The sequence below is a fragment of the Salmo salar genome, chromosome 02 (genome assembly GCF_965601325.2).
Source record: "Salmo salar chromosome 02, fSalSal1, whole genome shotgun sequence".
NCBI lineage: Eukaryota > Metazoa > Chordata > Actinopteri > Salmoniformes > Salmonidae > Salmo > Salmo salar.
In genome coordinates, this window is record NC_138292.1 from 89,717,525 (window position 1) to 89,738,768 (window position 21,244).

The following is a 21,244-nucleotide window of genomic DNA, read 5'->3' on the forward strand; positions in this document are numbered from 1 at the left end:
GTTTCATCTAGCCATCTGACTGCACACCACAGAACACACACAGGAGAGAAACAATATAGCTGTAGTCAATGTGGGACAAGATTTGCTTGGCTAAACCGCCTAGTATCACACCAGAGAACACACACTGGAGAAAAACCTTATAGCTGTGATCAATGTGGGAAGAGGTTTTGTACATCTAGCCATCTGAAATCACACCAGAGAACACACACAGGAGAGAAATCTTATAGCTGTAATCAATGTGGGAAGAGATACTCCGGTAAAAGCTTTCTGATTAAACATCAGAAAATGCATGACGGAATTGTTTCATGATGTAAATGAATTAATGTCACAATGTAGAATGTTTTAACATTGTAGTAGGAGTATTTTAATGATGTCACAATGTAGAACCCTAAATGTTTGTCCCCTGTTCTATTGATTTCAACATGATATGGATATTAGCCTCAGGGTAAAAATCCAGGCTCTGACATGGATGAGTGCTATTTATGTGATTTAACAAAAAGTGACTGACACAAAAAGAGCTGTGTTACACTTACCACGTTGGTGACCCACTTGAATCAAAACGCAACACTTCAAAATGTAGCTAGCTGTTTTTTACAAATTGTCCTCTAACCAGTGATGTTCACATTATTCCCAGATCCCGTGTGGTTTTTGAGCTGTTAGTTTATTAGTTAAAATATATATATATATTTCACCTTTATTTAACCAGGTAGTTAAATTAGTTAATTGATTTCTGCATGATATGGATATTAGCCTCGGGAAAAATCCAAGCTCTGAATTGAAAGAGTACTATTCATGAGATTTAACAAAAAGTGATGAATAAAAAAAGAGTTGTGTTACACTTACCACGTTGGTGACCCACTGGAATCAAAATGCATCACTTCAAAATGTAGCTAGCTGTTTTCTACAAGTTGTCCTCTAACTAGTGATGTACACATTATTCCCAGATTCCGTGTGGTTTTTGAGCTGTTAGTTTTAACAGGACGTGCAACCTCATCTCCCTCCTCTCACACAATTGATTTTAACATGATACCAATGAGTGATGACAAATAAGTAAGTGTTGCATTCCTTTGTTTAGGGACCCCTAAATTGAAATGCATCACTCCAAAATGTAGCTGACTGTCTTCTGCAGGTTGTCCTCTAACCAGTGAGGTAAAAGATATCTCCATTTCCATGTGTTTTTTTGTTTTGTTGTGTTAGTTTCAAGAGCAGGTTCAACCTGATTTCCCCCCAAATGAATCTAAGATTTGTGTTTTGCGTTTAGCTAGTGCGTTGCCATGGATCACAATTTATTTTGACTGCACGTTTTTCCGTATTGGAGATTAGTTTTGTTTGGGCTCGTTCCAAGGGGACGAGAGTTCTACAAGCTGGTGAGTTTTAGGATTCTATATTATTATTTAGAAATGGGTTTTTTCTTGTTTTTAATTGTTGACAGCCAGTAGACACCATGTTTATATTAGTGAAGGTGAAGCATTATACTTGATTATGTGAAATGGAAGTTGTTTTCTGTTGGTGGTGAGCAAACTTGTCCAACAAAAATATAGGATATATTTGTTGTCTTAAGGGAGAAGGTGTTACAGGCTTTGGTTTTTCCATTTATGTTTTGAGGTTGGACTTTAGACTTTATAGCTCGTTAGCACGTGTAGCTCGTTAGCACGTAGGACGCACTGATTGGTGTCACCTCGTTAGTCAGTATGTGTTACACCTGTGCTGGCTTGTCCATCTCGTTAGTGGGAAGGTGTTTCACCTGAGCTGGTCCAGGTTCTATTTAAGAGTGTCTGGCCCAGTGCTCCAGTTGTCTTGATACATGTGGAGAGTCAACACTTTTAGTTGCTCAACCTTTTTGGTTTGCTTCCTGTCTTTAAGTTTGGTGTGGGTTTTACTTTATTTTTCCTCTTCTTGGGCAGATTTAGTGGGTCTCATGGTGGGTGTCTTTTAGGTCCCAGTTGTTGTTACTAGTCAACTTTCAGTGGACACCCCCATAGTGTCTATCAGAGCCCCTCCTAAAATCCCACCTGTTTAGTTGTGGTTGTTGTCAGTGACTCTGTTCCCCTCTTCTATTTAAGGGACATTTCTGGTTTTCTTGCTGGGGAACGTAACAACAAACAATGTCGTAAAACAAGCTGATATTTTGGGTTCGATGTTGCATCCAATTGTTAATATTTTAATCAATGGCATTTCTTTAGGGTGCTCATTAGTCTTTCAGTTGTTCGTTTTTTATCCTCATGTTTGCGTTGTAAATAGTTCATGTTTTTCCTGTGAAGCCATTGTGTTGCATCCATGTCTGAAATGTGCTGTATAAATAAAGCTTGATTTGAACATATTGTAAAACAAATGAACCTAATGACTGACCAATCAACAGACTCTTTCCAAACCAATGAACAAATGTGTAAAAGCAACACCTTTCTTGGTCCATCTTAGTCTGAAAAAACAGTATCACATTTCCAGCCTGCTGAAGGTGTGGTGGAGTGGTAAACACCACCCCCGGCTCTACCAGGGGCTTGAGGTGGTCTCCCACAGCTCTGATTATGTCATTTTCTGTGGCCCTGCTGTTCCATTTCTTGACTGCCCCTGCAACACAGAAAGAAACACATTTAGTCATATTATATAAAACACTCAGGGCCGGTTTCACAGACAAGGCTTAAGCTTAGTCCCAGACTAAAATGCTTGTTTGAGCGGTCTTAACTCAGTGACTTGCACAGACTTATCTTAAAATAGTCTTGGATTTAGCCTGTTCTGGACTAAACAAAGCCGATTGCAAGAGGGCAGATTAGAGCTACTTTAGGACTAAATTGAAGCTTAAATGAATCTTTCAAAGAGGCAGGTTTAACTTCTGCTTAGTGCTGTTTGTGAGGGAGCCTGGACTATGTGGAATGTCTAAATGAAGACCCAACATGCACTACAGAGGCCAGCCAGACCAGTACTTGTGGATAGGAGTAATCCAGTATATTACTTAGAGACCGCTTTCGTATGTACAAAGAAAATGCATTGGAGATAATATCTCTCCTTGAGCCTCGACTTTCCTCTCTGTCTCAAAGAGGAAGGCCTTCACCCAATTCTCTCCAAGTTCTGATCACTGAGGTTTTTGGCATCTGGAATCTTTCATTGTGAAACTGGTGATTTGTGTCGGTGCCAGTGAAGCAACTGTGTGTTTAATAGTTCAAAGTCTGCAGGAGGAGTCTTTACATCTAGTTTCCTGATGCTGCTGGTCAAGCCAACTATAAAGTCTGCAGGAGGAGTCTTTACATCTAGTTTCCTGATGCTGCTGGCCAAGCCAACTATAAAGTGCAATTCCCTGAATATGGGCAGTTCCCAGGAGTGATTGGCTGGATGTCATGTTCCCATTAAGTGTCCATCAACTCCTGATGCTGAGGGGTACCGTAACCATAACAACTGGTTTACCATCAACTCCTGATGCTGAGGAGTACCGTAACCATAACAACTGGTTTACCATCAACTCCTGATGCTGAGGAGTACCGTAACCATAACAACTGGTTTACCATCAACTCCTGATGCTGAGGAGTACCGTAACCATAACAACTGGTTTTCCATCAACTCCTGATGCTGAGGAGTACCGTAACCATAACAACTGGTTACCATCAACTCCTGATGCTGAGGAGTACCGCAACCATAACAACTGGTTTACCATCAACTCCTGATGCTGAGGAGTACTGTAACCATAACAACTGGTTTTCCATCAATGTTCAGGGTGGATGAACTCCTCATTTAGAGTTTTCAAACATTGTTGCCTGTTGGAAAGGTGCAACTCAGGATGGAAGGATTTCCCTCAACTCTTCATTGGTCTCAGTTTCAGAGAGGACAACATGTAGCTCCCTCCAGTAACCACGAGCACAACCGTTCCTTGATTTTAACTGGCGGCTTTATTCTGTAGTTTAGTCAGAATTATCACCTTCCGTGAGAACTATAAAGTAAATGAAAATACAGTTTAAGCACACTCTTACACCTTCTTGTCTTATGAGTGACTTATTAGCTTGGTATAACTCTGAAGTAATTACATACATAAACAGTTTAGCCGGAGCTATAACAGTATCAGATTGAGCACACGAGTAAAGGAAAAAAATACTTCATTGGCTGCTTATTACAGAAGGGAGGAAATCAAACTTCACACTTATATTCCTGGCATGAATTCACGCTTCATCCTAACATACACATATCAACCTTTACGAACTACACCCGGTAACATGAAAACTTAGCTAACATCGCGCGGGAATGCCTTCACCCTCAAAGATGTGTTGCTACGATAATGATCCCCGTTACAACAGTTATTAGCCACGTAGTTCCACCCGTCTTATCATTTCCCCCGTATAGCGAACACGTAAACAATTCAAACAAAAAACAACGACATAGACTTACAGATTAACTGTCAGTTACACAACATAGTGGACAACTACTTGGTGACAGAGGATATTAGGGTGAGAAACATGGTCTACTACTAGTTACTACATAGTAACATGGTCTACTAATAGTTACATGGTCTACTAATAGTTACTACATAGTAATATTTGTTTTTATTTCACCTTTATTTAACCAGGTAGGCAAGTTGAGAACAAGTTCTCATTTACAATTGCGACCTGGCCAAGATAAAGCAAGCAGTTTGACACATACAACAACACAGAGTTACACATGGAGTAAAACAAACATACAGTCAATAATATAGTAGAAAAATAAGTCTAAATACAAAGTGAGCAAATGAGGTGAGATAAGGGAGGTAAAGGCAAAAAAGGCCATGGTGGCGAAGTAAATACAATATAGCAAGTAAAACACGAATGGTAGATTTGCAGTGGAAGAAAGTGCAAAGTAGAAATAGAAATAATGGGGTGCAAAGGAACAAAATAAATACATAAATAAATACAGTAGGGGAAGAGGTAGTTGTTTGGGCTAAATTATAGATGGGCTATGTACAGGTGCAGTAATCTGTGAGCTGCTCTGACAGCTGGTGCTTAAAGCTAGTGAGGGAGATAAGTGTTTCCAGTTTTAGAGATTTTTGTAGTTCGTTCCAGTCATTGGCAGCAGAGAACTGGAAGGAGAGGCGGCCGAAGGAGGAATTGGCTTTGGGGGTGACCAGAGAGATATACCTGCTGGAGCGCGTGCTGCTATGGTGACCAGCGAGCTGAGATAAGGGGGAACTTTACCTAGCAGGGTCTTGTAGATGACCTGGAGCCAGTGGGTTTGGCGACGAGTATGAAGCGAGGGCCAGCCAACGAGAGCGTACAGGTCGCAGTGGTGGGTAGTATATGGGGCTTTGGTGACAAAACGGATGGCACTGTGATAGACTGCATCCAATTTATTGGATGTATGGTCTACTAATAGTTACTACATAGTAACATGGTCAGAGTAACTTTTTATTCACCAGACATAAATCCCATAACAGCTGAGCAGCAAAGATACAACAGACCTCATATCCACACGAGAGGGATGGTCCAGCGTATGTTTGGAGTATGGAAAAATCGATTCCAGTGTTTTCGCAATACACTTCGTTCCAAGCCAAGAAGATGCTGCAAGGTGATCATTGCTACAGCTGTGCTGCACAACTACCTGAAGCAGCATGACTGTCCTGATCCTCCCATGATCAGCATCAAGCAGATGTACCCATGGCTGAGGCAGTGGTGTCCGCGGCTGAGGCAGGTGTACCGGTGGCTGAGGCAGATGTGGCTGAGGCAGGTGTACCTGTGACTGAGGCATGTGTTCATTATGGCTTAGTTTTGCTTTGATAATGTTTGTTCTGTACAAAATTCAAATAGATGCAGCAAAATGAAATGAGTGACTAAACCAAGGTTGGTTTAAAATGTAGTTTGTGGTGATTAAAATACTCTCACTCATGAATATCCAAATGACAAAACATGTATTGTTTTACATAACATATTGTACACCATGGCTGGTCATCACTATTGTCTCATTACTGTCTCTTTGTTGGATCATACCTCTCTCTTCCAACTTCATATCCAATTCAACCTGGACAATTCTCATCTCATGTTCTTCCTTCAGATATTTCATTTTATGCTCATGGAATTCTCTGGTTAACGTTTCATGCATGGTCATCTTCTTTGTTCTCTGCTGAAAGGTGGTGGCAGCATCTTCTCTCAGGGATGTTATAGCAGATGTGGAGGGAACACAATCACTGTGTACTGGCTCTTCCAACCTGTTCACATTACACCCTCACTGTGTACTGGCTCTTCCAACCTGTTCACATTCCTTTCCTCTGGAAAAATAACACGGTTAGAAGGACAAATAAACTCATATGGTCCTTAGAATGAAGAATAAAGATTGACACAGACAGTGGAATATATTTACCAAAGGAAGTAACCAATTTACTTTCTTTGGTATAAGATAATAATGCAGATATCTCACCTCTAGTTGTTGTACTCTTCTTGTGGTCACATTTCCATTGAATTCACTGCAAATTGCAGCCCAACCCTCTTGTTCTACTGCTCAGTAGCAGCAGTGTGGTTTTTACCTTCAATAACTGGATGGTTTAACAACATTTGTTTTGGAGCTTTTTTTCATACACACTAAAGTTTTTTTGAACAAATTATTTTTGCCTCTGCCATTGTTTTGTCTCCAGATTCACACCAGTATTGGTGTTTTCTATTCCGGGTTTTAATGAGCACCACTAGACCAACAGGATGTGTTCATACTGAACCTAATCAGGATTAACCCAGGTGTTCTCATTTAGGCTTACTTACCTTACTCCAGGACTCTAGTCTCCGACTAACTAAGCCAAGTTCAGGAAAGCTACTTAATTGTCCTAGTTTATCAAGCCCTGCAGGGTCTGAATGAAATGTCTGATTTTGACGTATTGTTGATTTCAAAACCTTTCAGTTTCAACAAATGCACTGGGTTGGTTGAAAAGTGATAATGTTTTGACATAGTGGAAGATATACTGAATTGATACTGTTTTTCATACTAAGATGGACTAAAATACGTGTTCATTGGTTATGCAAGAGGGCAGCAGGTAGCCTAGTGGTTAGAGCTGACAAGGTAAAAATATGTTGTCCTGCCCCTTAACAAGGCAGTTAACCCACTGTTCCCTGGTAGGCAATCATTGTAAATAAGAATTGTTCTTAACTGACTTGCCTAGTTAAATAAAGGTTAAATAAAATACAAATACAAATTAAGTCTGTTGATTGGTCAGTCATTGGGTTAATTTCTTTCGCAATATGTTCAAATCAAGCTTTATTTACACAGCACATTTCAGACATGGATGCAACGCAATGGCTTCACAGAAAAAACAAAAGACAATGAAAATGAACAAAATAAAAATAAATATTTTGTACACAAAAAACAGAAGACTAACAACTGAAAGACTAATAAGCACCCTAAGGAAATGCCATTGAATTGGATGCAATATTCAACCATAACGAGATGGACAAGCCAGCACAGGTGTAACACATACTGACTAACGAGCTAGACGTGCTAACGAGCTGGACGTGCAAACGAGCTAAAGTCTAAAGTCCAACCTCAAAACATAAATGGAAAAACCAAAGCCTGTAAAACCTCCTTTAAGACAACAAATATATCCTATATTTTTTATGGACAAGTTTGCTCACCACCAACAGAAAACAACTTCCATTTCACATTAATCTACTACAATGCTTCACCATCACCAATATAAACATGGTGTCTACTGGCTGTCAACAATTAAGAAAAAACACGCAATTCTAAATAATAATATTCAATCGTATTATTTTTTCCCTCCTTTTTCTTTCTATAGAATCCTAAAACTCACTAGCTTCTAGAACTCTCGTCCCCTTGGAACGAGCCCAAACAAAACTAATCTGCAATACGGAAAAACATGCAGTCAAAAAAAATTGTGATCCATGGTAACTCACTGGCTAAACGCAAAACACAAATATTTTTGACTGCCCACCCTTGAGACAATCAGAAACCAAGTTGTCCTTACCACGGACATGTCTGATTTCAAGAGGAAACTCCTGCAATATCCGTAGTAACTTTCCACCTCACTGCGGAGCTTCTCTCTCTTTTCAGGGTTCACTAGATATGCATGTTGTTGGGTCGGGGACCAGTCCCCAATGTCATGCTCTAGTACATTTGGATTGGCACATCTGAAATTAAACCCTGATATTATAAAAGCAGGGCAACAATGTCAATAAAATTGTACCAAAAAATTGTCAGTTGGTTGCATAAATAAATATCATTACTAAATGTTACATGAAATGTAAATATGAAATAGCCCCAATGTCAAAACACAGTTTTAAAGTGTCCAAATCAATAACCAATATGCAGAAACAGTTTGGGATGAATTGAAAACCTAAACATAAAATGTGCTATGTACACAAACATCTGCCACAATAATCATATTACTTGTATTTTTTTAAACAAGCACCTTATAAACTGCACAAGCACCAGAAATGCTCTAGTTTTGACAAGTAGCAATAAATCACTGATATCGATTAGGGGGGAAAATCAGGTTGTACGTGATGTTGAAACTAACACAACTAAACAAAACACATGGAAATGGGAGATATATTTTACCTCACTGGTTAGAGGACAACCTGCAGAAGACAGTCAGCTACATTTTGGAGTGATGCATTTAAATGTAGGGGTCGCTGAACAAAGGAAGGCAACACTTATTTTTCATAACTCAACAATATCATGCTAAAATCATTTGTGCGAGAGGAGGGAGATGAGGTTTCACATCCTGTTAAAACTAACAGCTCAAAAACCACACGGAATCTGGGAATAATGTCTACATCCCTGGTTAGAGGACAACTTGTAGAAAACAGCTCGCCACATTTTGAAGTGTTGCATTTTGATTCAAGTGGGTCACCAACGTGGTGAGTGTAACACAACTCTTTTTTTGTTACTATTTATGTGATTTAACAAAAATGTACTAACTCTTTCAATTCAGAGCCTGGATTTTGACCCTGAGGCTAATATCCATATCAGGCTGAAATCAATAGAACAGGGGACAAATGTTTATGGTTGTACATTGTGACATCATTAAAATACTCCTTCTACAATGTTAAAACATTTGACATTAATTCATTGATTGAGGTATTTTATCAGATTATCTCTGGTCACACTGATCACAGCTGAGGTTTCTCTTGTATGTGTTATATGGTGTGGAGTCCGCTTGCTAGAAGTAGTAAAACTCTTCCCATATTGAGCACAGCTATAAGATTTCTCTCATGTGTGTGTTTTCTCTGGTGTGATATCAGGCTGGTTGACTGAGTGAAACTCTTCCCTCATTGATTACAGCTGAAAGGCTTCTCTACTGTGTGTGTTCTCTGGTGTTTAGTCAGACAGCTAGACTTAGTAAAGCTCTTCCCACATTGAGCACAGCTATAAGGTTTCTCTCCTGTGTGTGTTCTATGGTGAAGAGTCAGAATGCTCAAAGTAGTAAAACTCTTCCCACATTGAGCACAGTTATAAGGTTTCTCTCCTGTGTGTGTTCTCTGGTGTGATTTCAGGGTGTTTGAATGACTAAAACTCTTCCCACATTGAGTACAGCTATACGGTTTCTCTCCTGTGTGTGTTCTTTGGTGTACAATAAGATGGCTAGATGTATCAAACCTCTTCCCACATTGACCACAGCTATAAGATTTCTCTCCTGTGTGTGTTCTCTGGTGTGATATCAGGCCGGTTGACCTTGTAAAACTCTTCCCACATTGAGCACAGTTATAAGATTTCTCTCCTGTGTGTGTTCGCTGGTGTGATTTCAGGCTGGTTGGATGAGTAAAACTCTTCCCACATTGAGTACAGCTACAAGGTTTCTCTCCTGTGTGTGTTATCTGGTGAAAAGTCAGAATGCTCGAAGTAGTAAAACTCTTCCCACATTCATCACAGCTATAAGGCTTCTCTCCTGTGTGTATTCTCTGGTGAAGTGTCAGAATGCTCGAAGTAGTAAAACTCTTCCCACATTCATCACAGCTATAAGGTTTCTCTCCTGTGTGTGTTCTTTGGTGTACAATAAGATGGCTAGATGTATCAAACCTCTTCCCACATTGACCACAGCTATAAGGTTTCTCTCCTGTGTGGATTCTCTGATGAATGTTAATGCCTGCAGAGGAGGTGAATCTTTTCCCACAGTCAGAGCAGCAGTGAGGTTTCTTCCCTGTGGATCTCTGCTGGTGTTTCTTGAGGTGTTCTAATGTGGAGAGACTCTTCTCTGCCTTGTCAGCATCATGAGGTTGTTGAGGCTCCCCAGAGGACCCACGGTAGTCCGGTCTCTCTCCTGTGTGAACAACAAAGTCAGACAGATGGTTAAAAGCCCACAACAGCGGAAATCCACTGTAAACAGCGTAGCCATGATGTTGTACAACAATTGACGTCTGTAATGAATGTAATGATTATTTGACATTTGTCTTAAAATGAGCAAGAACAGTTATATTTTGTCTTGTTTTCACATTAGTAGTAACATCTAAGATTGTAGACGAGAAATAAGTTACTCATGTTGTTGAAACTCTAAGCAGTGTGCCAGACGACCTTTGGTCTCCAATATAGGCCCCTTTCTGTGTTTGCTAAAATTGCGGCACGAGGGCGATGCACATGCAATTTGGTTGTATAAACTCCTCCCCGCTAATGAGGAAGCCACTAGTTATGGATGTAGTATATTTGGTAATGAGGAAACCACTAGTTATGGATGTAGTATATCTGGTAATGAGGAAACCACTAGTTATGGATGTAGTATATCTGGTAATGAGGAAACTGATAGTTATGGACGAAGGTTTTAGTTTTTACACAATGTGTTCTGAATATTACAACTTTGGATTATAATTATAAGGCTCCTTTGAATCTCCTCCTGAACCTCCTACTTTGTATATTGACCCATAACTTTGCCTAACAATAACAAACCTACTGTCGGACCCAAAACTTCACCTAACAACAAGATAGACCTAGGACTATAAATCATGTAATATTTTGGGTGAAACATGGAAACTAAAATGTCTTTGTCATAACATTTCATCACCAGATAATTTAGTGAATAATCCCACTAGGCTACTCTGTAATGTGTTGTCATTCTAAATGTCCTGAATAAAGGAAAATAGCTCTGTGTGTTGTACAATAGCCTATACATCAAGGAACAGTTCTCTAAACATTATGAGCTAAGTATCTCTGTGTCCAAACAGACTAACGAGACCCTACAGTAAATCAAGCAGACAATAACATTATAAACATCAATTTGTTAGGGATGTTGGATCGAACATGGAGCACGGCATAACTGTCTTTAAGATGGCGCCGGAGAGGAAGGCTGACGTTTTACGTATTCCCAACCAATTGTGTTTTTTTGATCGTTTCTTTGCGTTGTTTGGAACTTATTTTTTTACTTATTTTTTACATAATGTCGCTACCGTCGCTTATGACTGAAAATAACTTCTGGACATCTGAACTGCGATTACTCACCACGGACTGGCAGAATCCTTTTTTCCCTTTAACCTCTTACATCTAGACGTTCCGCTAGCGGAACACCTGCTCCAATATCCAATGATGGGCGTGGCGCGAAATACAAACTCCTCGAAAATCCGAAAACTTCCATTTTTCAAACATATGACTATTTTCCACCATTTTAAAGACAAGACTCTCCTTTATCTAACCACACTGTCCGATTTCAAAAAGGCTTTACAGCGAAAGCAAAACATTAGATTATGTCAGCAGAGTACCCAGCCAGAAATAATCAGACACCCATTTTTCAAGCTAGCATATAATGTCACAAAAAACAAAACCACAGCTAAATGCAGCACTAACCTTTGATGATCTTCATCAGATGACACTCCTAGGACATTATGTTATACAATACATGCATGTTTTGTTCAATCAAGTTCATATTTATATCAAAAACCAGCTTTTTACATTAGCATGTGACATTCAGAACTAGCATTCCCACCTCCGGTGAATTTACTAAATTACTCACGATAAACGTTCACAAAAAACATAATTATTTTAGGAATTATAGATACAGAACTCCTTTATGCAATCGCGGTGTCCGATTTTAAAATAGCTTTTCGATGAAAGCACATTTTGCAATATTCTGAGTAGATAGCCCGGCCATCATGGCTAGCTATTTTGACACCCACCAAGTTTGGTACTCACCAAACTCAGATTTACTATAAGAAAAATTGGATTACCTTTGCTGTTCTTCGTCAGAATGCACTCCCAGGACTTCTACTTCATCACCCAATGTTGTTTTGGTTCCAAATAATCCATAGTTATATCCAAATAGCGGCGTTTTGTTGTGCGTTCAAGACACTATCCGAAGGGTAACGAAGGGTGACGCGCCCGGTGCGAATCGTGACAAAACATTTCAAAATATTCCATTACCGTACTTCGAAGCATGTCAAACGCTGTTTAAAAATCAATTTTTATGTTATTTTTCTCGTAAAAATAGCGATAATATTCCGACCGGGAGTCGTTGTTTTCGTTCAAAGACTGAAAGTGTAAACATGGAGTCGTCTCGTGCACGCGCGCCCCGTCTCATTGTTCTCAGATCGACCACTTACCAAATGCGCTAATGTTTTTCAGCCATGGGCTGCAAAGTCATCATTCAACGATCTGGCGCCTTCTGAGAGCCTATGGGAGCCTCACAAAGTGTCACGTTACAGCAGAGATCCTCAGTTTTGGATAGAGATGGCAAAGAAGTCCAAGAAATGGTCAGACAGGGTACTTCCTGTACAGAATCTTCTCAGGTTTTGGCCTGCCATTTGAGTTCTGTTATACTCACAGACACCATTCAAACAGTTTTAGAAACTTTGGAGTGTTTTCTATCCAAAGCTAATAATTATATGCATATTCTAGTTACTGGGCAGGAGTAATAACCAGATTAAATCCGGTACGTTTTTTATCCGGCCGTGAAAATACTGCCCCCTATCCATAACAAGTTAATGAGTCTGACGAGCCCGACATGAACAATATTTCTGCTTTCCCTGCCTTCCCTGTAGCTCAGTGCCTTCCCTGTAGCTCAGTGCCTTCCCTGTAGCTCAGTGCCTTCCCTGTAGCTCAGTGCCTTCCCTGTAGCTCAGTGCCTTCCCTGTAGCTCAGTTGGTAGAGCATGGTGTTTGCAACGCCAGGGTTGTGGGTTCGATTCCCACGGGGGGCAAGCACAGAAAAAAAAAAATGTATGAAATTGTATGAAATGTATGCATTCACTACTGTAAGTCGCTCTGGATAAGAGCGTCTGCTAAATGACTAAAATGTAAATGTAAACAGGCCAAGATCCCCGTCAATTGCGTTTAGAGAAGGCGGAGAAATAGGGGCCAAAGGACAGGCTGCCTTCTGAGAATTCGTAGGCGATCGAATAAACCCCCCACTTCCTTCCATTCTGCTAGCAAACGTGCAATCTTTGGAAAATAAAATCGATGACCTACGTGTAAGACTAAACTACCAACGGAACATTCAAAACTGTAATATCTTACAGAGTCGTGGGTAAACGACGACATTATCAAAATACAGCTGGCTGGTTATACGCTGTACCGGCAGGATAGAACAGCGGCGTCTGGTAAGACAAGGGGCGGTGGACTATGTATTTTTGTAAATAACAGCTGGTGCACAATATCTAAGGAAGTCTTGAGCTATTGCTCGCCTGAGGTAGAGTATCTCATCATAAGCTGTAGACCACACTATCTATCTAGAGAGTTTATCTGTATTTTTCGTAGCTGTTTACAAACCACCACAGACTGAGGCTGGCACTAAGACAGCATTGAATGAGCTGTATTCCGTCATAAACAAACAGGATAACGCTCACCCAGAGGCAGTGTTCCTAGTAGCAGGGGACTTTAACCTGTTGGGTCTAGGGGGCAGCATTTGCACGTCTGGATAAAAAAAATGTACCCGATTTAATCTGGTTACTAATCCTACCCAGTAACTAGAATATGCATATACTTATTATATATGGATAGAAAACACTCTAAAGTTTCCAAAACTGTTTGAATGGTGTCTGTGAGTATAACAGAACTCATTTGGCAGGCAAAACCCTGAGACATTTTCTGACAGGAAGTGGATACCTGATGTGTTGTATTGACTTTAAACCTCTCCCATTGAAAAACACAGGGGTTTAGGAATATTTTGGCACTTCCTATTGCTTCCACTAGATGTCACCAGCCTTTACAAAGTGTTTTGAGTCTTCTGGAGGGAGATCTGACCGAACAAGAGCCATGGAACGGTGATGTCCCATTAGACACCTGGCGCGCTACTTCATGTTGGGTACCCTCGTTCCAATACGTTATAAAAGGCTATGCATTCGTCCACCTTGAATATTATTCATGTTCTGGTTAAAAAAGGCCCTAATGATTTATGCTATACAACGTTTGACATGTTTGAACGAACGGAAATATATTTTTTCCCCTCGTTCATGACGAGAAGTCCGGCTGGCTTACATCATGTGCTAACGAGACGGAGATTTTTGGACATAAATGATGAGCTTTTTTGAACAAAACTACATTCGTTATGGACCTGTGATACCTGGAAGTGACATCTGATGAAGAGAATCAAAGGTAATGGATTATTTACATAGTATTTTCGATTTTAGATCTCCCCAACATGACGTCTAGTCTGTATCGCAACGCGTATTTTTCTGGGCACAGTGCTCAGATTATTGCAAAGTGTGATTTCCCAGTAAGGTTATTTTTAAATCTGGCAAGTTGATTGCGTTCAAAAGATGTAAATCTATAATTCTTTAAATGACAATATAATATTTTACCAATGTTTTCTAATTTTAATTATTTAATTTGTGACGCTGACTTGACTGCCGGTTATTGGAGGGAAACGATTTCCTCAACATCAATGCCATAGTAAAACGCTGTTTTTGTATATAAATATGAACTTGATAGAACTAAAAATGCATGCATTGTCTAACATAATGTCCTAGGAGTGTCATCTGATGGAGATTGTAAAAGGTTAGTGTATCATTTTAGCTGGTTTTATGGTTTTGGTGACCCTGTCTTTGACTTGACAAAACATTACACACAACTCTTGTAAATGTACTGTCCTAACATACTCTAAATTTATGCTTTCGCCGTAAAACCTTTTTGAAATCGTAAAACGTGGTTAGATTAAGGAGATGTTTATCTTTCAAATGGTGTAACATAGTTGTATTTTTGAAAAATTTGAATTTTGACATTTATTTGGATTCAAATTTGCCGCTCTTGAAATGCACCTGCTGTTGATGGAGTGCACCACAGGTGGCACGCTAGCGTCCCACCTAGCCCCAAGAGGTTAACCTGTTTGGGATAGGGGGCCGTATTTTCACGGCCGGATGAAAAAACGTACCCGATTTAAACTGGTTACTACTCTTGCCCAGAAATGACAATATGCATATTATTATTAGATTTGGATAGAAAACACTGTAAAGTTTCTAAAACTGTTTGAATGGTGTCTGTGAGTATAACAGAACTCATATGGCAGGCAAAAACCTGAGAAGATTACAAGCAGGAAGTGGCCTGTCTGCGAATTTGTAGTTCTTCTTTCTTGTCCCTTTCGAAACTACAGTATCTCTGGGGTTACGTGGCACTTTCTAAGGCTTCCATTGGTTCTCTAAAGCCTTCAGAAAGCGGATTGAGGCGTCTCCTGTCTCTGGGCAGATAACAGGAGCTCAGTTTGTCAGTGGTCTGCCTGGTGACTAAGAGATTGGAGATGCGCGGTCCCGCGACCATGCTGTTTTTTATTTTCCTCTTTGAATGAATACACTATTGTCCGGTTGGAATATTATCGCTATTTTATGAGAAAAATACCATCAAACTTGATTTTAAACAGCGTTTGACATGAAAATGGCTTCTAAGTACGGTAAAGGAACATGTTGAATTTTCCTGTCTCGATATGCGCTCGCGCATTACCCTTTGAATAGTGACCTGAACGCACGAACAAAACGGAGGTATTTGGACATAACTATGTATTATTTGGAACAAAAACAACACTTCTTGTGGAAGTAGCAGTCCTGGGAGTGCATTCTGTCGAAGATCAGCAAAGGAAATACCATTTTTCTAATAGTAATTCTGATTCTTTAGTGTGCCCCGAAGTTGGCGGGTGTCAAAATAGCTAGCCGTGATGGCTAAGCTACGTACTCAGAATATTGCAAAATGTGCTTTCGCCGAAAAGCTATTTTAAAATCTGACAGTGATTGCATAAAGGAGTTCTGTATCTATAATTCTTAAAATAATTATGTATTTTGTCAACATTTATGATGAGTAATTTAGTAAATTCACCGGAAGTTTTGGGTGGGAATGCATATTCTGAACATCACATGCCAATGTAAAAAGCTGTTTTTGGATATAAATATGAACTTGATTGAACAAAACATGCATGTATTGTATAACAGAATGTCCTAGGAGTGTCATCTGATGAAGATCAAAGGTTAATGCTTCATTTAGCTGTGTTTTGGGTTTATGTGACATATGCTTGCTTGGAAAATGGCTGTGATTATTTTGGGCCATGTACTCTCCTAACATAATCAAATGGTTTACTTTCGCTGTAAAGCCTTTTTGAAATCGGACAATGTGGTTAGATTAACGAGAGTCTTGTCTTTAAAATGGTGTAAAATAGTCGTATGTTTGAAAAATTTAAATAATTGAATTTGAGGTTTTTGTATTTCGCGCCATGCGACCCCTTTGGCTGTTGGCTAGGGGTTCCGCTGGCAGAACGGGGTTCCGCTAGCGGAATGCCTAGATGTAAGAAGTTAATGCAGGGAAACTTAAATCCGTTTTACCAAATTTCTATCAGCATGTTAAATGTGCAACCAGAGGGAAAACAACTCTGGACCACCTTTACTCCACACACACAGAGACACATACAAAGCTCTCCCTCACCCTCTATTTGGCAAATCTGACCATAATTCTATCCTCCTGATTCCTGCTTACAAGTTAAAATTAAAGCAGGAAGCACCAGTGACTCGATCAATAAGAAAGTGGTTAGATGAAGCAGATGCTAAGCTACAGGACTGTTTTGCTAGCACAGACTGGAATATGTTCCGGGATTCCTCCGATGGCATTCAGGAGTACACCACCACAGTCACTGGCTTCATCAATCAGTGCATCGATGACGTCGTCCCCACAGTGACCGTACGTACATACCCCAACCAGAAGCCATGGATTACAGGCAACATCCGCACTGAGCTAAAGGCTAGAGCTGCCGCTTTCAAGAAGCAGGGCTCTAACCCGGAAGCTTATAAGAAATCCCGCTATGCAATCTCTATTGCACTCCACACTGCCCTTTCCCACCTGGACAAAAGGAACACCTATGTCAGAATGCTATTCATTGACTACAGCTCAGCGTTCAACACCATCGTGCCCTCAAAGCTCATCAATAAACTAAGGAATCTGGGACTATACACCTCCCTCTGCAACTGGATGCTGGACTTCCTGACGGGCCACCCCCATGTTGTAAGCGTATGTAACAACACATTCGCCACGCTGATCCTCAACACAGGGGCCGCTAAGGGATGAGTGCACAGTTCACTCATGATTGCACAGGCAGGTACAACTCCAACACCATCATTAAGTTTGCCGATGACACAACAGTGGTAGGCCTGATCAACGACGAGACAGCCTATAGGGAGGTCAGAGACCTGGCCATGTGGTGCAAGGACAACAATCTCCCCCTCAACATGATCAAGATTTGGCATGGGTCCTCAGATCCTCAAAAGGTTCTACAGCTGCACCATCAATAGCATCTGACTGGTTGCATCACTGCCTGGTATGGCAGCTGCTCGGCCTCTGACCGCAAGGCACTACAGAGGGTAGTGCGAATGGCCCAGTACATCACAAAAGACAAACATTCGCCTTCACTGTAATGGCATTAAAATAATTGCCAGAATATTATACAATGACTTATCAACAGCTGTAAAAATTTGACCCCCACAGAAAATCTTCACCGGCAGTTATAGAAAGACCCATATACAAAATAACCATTGATTCTTAAAGAATATAACTTATAAATGCCTCAAATGTTTCAACTGTATTACCCCATCAGAAGCCAAAACATAAGCTTGTATAAGGCCACTGTTTGTAAACAAATACTATATGGCTGAGGAGTAGGATCGATCCAAGCGTTCTGACCTCACAACGACAGTAAAGCACCCAAGCTAACTGGCTAACGTTGGATAGCTTGCTAGACACAAATGAGAGAAAACCTCACTCTTACCATTTTACTTGCCCTAGCAGAGCTGGTTAGGCTGTTTTCATGTTATCCAGAGCGTTGGTGACTAACTGTGCTGCTGGAAACAATTTAATTTGAGCTTTTTTGCCAACGTTTACTGACAGCGGCCATATCCAACAGGTGTTGAGTGTTAGTAAATTCATCAGTTATTCTGCGCTCTTGTACACTCAGATGAGAGTGCTCTAAAATCGGAGTAGAGAGCCAGAGCGAATTTACAAACGCACCCAAATTAACAATGTCCATTGAGAACGCACACGACCCCTTGGCTAAGAATGACGTGAATAATCAAGTCGATAAACGTTGTGTAGTTAGATAGAATATAGTTACTATACTGGCAAGTTTGATGTATTAGTAGCCAAATAACATTAGGTAGCTACAGTTGAAGTCGGAAGTTTACATACACCTTAACCTCTCTGGGCTACGCGGGACGAAATCGTCCCACCTACGCAACAGCCAGTGTAATCCCGTGGCGCGATTTTCAAATACCTTAGAAATGCTATTACTTCAATTTCTCAAACATATTACTATTTTACACCATTTTAAAGACAAGACTCTCGTTAATCTAACCACACGGTCCGATTTCAAAAAGGCTTTACAACAAAAGCAAAACATTAGATTATGTCAGCAGAGTACCCAGCCAGAAATAATCAGACACCCATTTTTCAAGCTAGCATATAATGTCACAAAAACCCAGAAGACAGATAAATGCAGCACTAACCTTTGATGATCTTCATCAGATGACACACCTAGGACATTATGTTATACAATACATGCATGTTTTGTTCAATCAAGTTCATATTTATATATTATATTAAAACAGCTTTTTACATTAGCATGTGATGTTCAGAACTAGCATACCCCCTGCAAACCTCCGGTGAATTTACTAAATTACTCACGATAAACGTTCACAAAAAACACAACAATTATTTTAAGAATTATAGATACAGAACTCCTTTGTGCAATCGAGGTGTCCGATTTTAAAATAGCTTTTCGGTGAAAGCACATTTTGCAATATTCTGAGTACATAGCCCAGCCATCACGGCTAGCTATTTAGACACCCACCAAGTTTAGCCCTGACCAAACTCCGATTTACTATTACAAAAGTTTGATTACCTTTGATGTTCTTCGTCAGAATGCACTCCCAGGACTGCTACTTCAATAACAAATGTTGGTTTGGTCCAAAATAATCCATCGTTATATCCATATAGCGGCGTTTTGTTCGTGCGTTCAAGACACTATCCAAAGTGTAAATAAGGGTCACGAGGATGGCGCAATTCGTGACAAAAAAATTCTAAATATTCCATTACCGTACTTCGAAGCATGTCAACCGCTGTTTAAAATCCATTTTTATGCCATTTTTCTCGTAAAAAAGCGATAATATTCCGACCGGGAATCTGCGTTTAGGTAAACAGACGAAAGAAAACAAGGCATGGGGTCGACGCGGGCACGCGCCTGAGTCTCACAGTACTGTAACCAGCCACTACCCAAACGCGCTACTTTTTTTCAGCCAGAGCCTGCAAAGCCACGATTCAGCTTTTTGCCACCTTCTGAGAGCCCATGGCAGCCGTAGGAAGTGTCACGTAACAGCAGAGATCCTCTGTAATGGATAGAGATAATCAAGAAGGGCAAGAAATTGTCAGACAGGCCACTTCCTGCATGGAATCTTCTCAGGTTTTGGCCTGCCATATGAGTTCTGTTATACTCACAGACACCATTCAAACAGTTTTAGAAACTTTAGGGTGTTTTCTATCCAAAGCCAATAATTATATGCATATTCTAGCTACTGGGCAGGAGTAGTAACCAGATTAAATCGGGTACGTTTTTTATCCAGGGCGCGTCACCCTTATTTACCCTTCGGATAGTGTCTTGAACGCACGAACAAAACAGAGGATATTTGAACATAACTATGGATTATTTTGAACCAAACCAACATTTGTTATTGAAGTAGAAGTCCTGGGAGTGCATTCTGACAAAGAACAGCAAAGGTAATAACATTTTTCTTATAGTAAATCTGACTTTGGTGAGGGCTAAACTTGGTGGGTGTCTAAATAGCTAGCCGTGATGGCTGGGCTATCTACTCGGAATATTGCAAAATGTGCTTTCACCGAAAAGGAGTTCTGTATCTATAATTCTTAAAATAATTGTTATGTATTTTGTGAACGTTTATCGTGAGTAATTTAGTAAATTCACCGGAAGTTTGCGGTGGGTATGCTAGTTCTGAACGTCACATGCTAATGTAAAAAGCTGGTTTTTGATATAAATATGAACTTGATTGAACAAAACATGCATGTATTGTATAACATAATGTCCTAGGGTTGTCATCTGATGAAGATCATCAAAGGTTAGTGCTGCATTTAGCTGTGGTTTGGGTTTATGTGACATTATATGCTAGCTTGAAAAATGGGTGTCTGATTATTTCTGGCTGGGTACTCTGCTGACATAATCTAATGTTTTGCTTTCGTTGTAAAGCCTTTTTGAAATCGGACAGTGTGGTTAGATTAACGAGAGTCTTGTCTTTAAAATGGTGTAAAATAGTCATATGTTTGAAAAATTGAAGTTTTTGGATTTTTGAGGAGTTTGTAATTCGTACCACACCCTATCATTGGATATTGGAGCGGTGTTCAGCTAGCGGAACATCTAGATGTAAGAGGTTAACAATGTCCATTGAGAATGCACATGACCCCTTGGCTAAGAATGAGGTGAATAATCAAGTCAATAAACGTTGGGTAGTTAGTTGGAATATAGTTAATATACTGGCAAGTTTGATGTAAAAGTAGCCAACTAATGTTAGGTAGCTAGCTGACATACTGGTACATACTGCTGTGAAGATATGCTATGCGGTTTGTAAGGATAGCGTAGCTAACATAATGTGTAACATAACTTATTTGAAAAATCATTACATTGCTCAACATTTGTCATAATTAGTTAAAGCAGTTCATTTGTTTCCGCTCTCTCGTCGGACTTCGACTGCATATTTTTCGCCATTTTCTTCAAATCTGAAATTAGTTGAAGCCACGCCCATTTCCTGAAGAATTGCATTTTGGGCCCTAAAAGCACAGAAAGTGTCCTCTGCATGTATACCTCGTATTTTGTTGAATTTAGTACGACATCCGGAAACTTTTGG

The 21,244-nt window shown here is 40.0% G+C and overlaps 1 non-coding gene across 1 annotated transcript; it reads left to right on the forward strand.

The window, feature by feature from the left end:
• Positions 1-12,996: 12,996 nt before the first annotated feature.
• trnaa-ugc (transfer RNA alanine (anticodon UGC)) lies at positions 12,997-13,072 on the forward strand. Its single transcript has one exon. It is a non-coding gene; the product is annotated as a tRNA-Ala (tRNA).
• Positions 13,073-21,244: the final 8,172 nt, after the last annotated feature.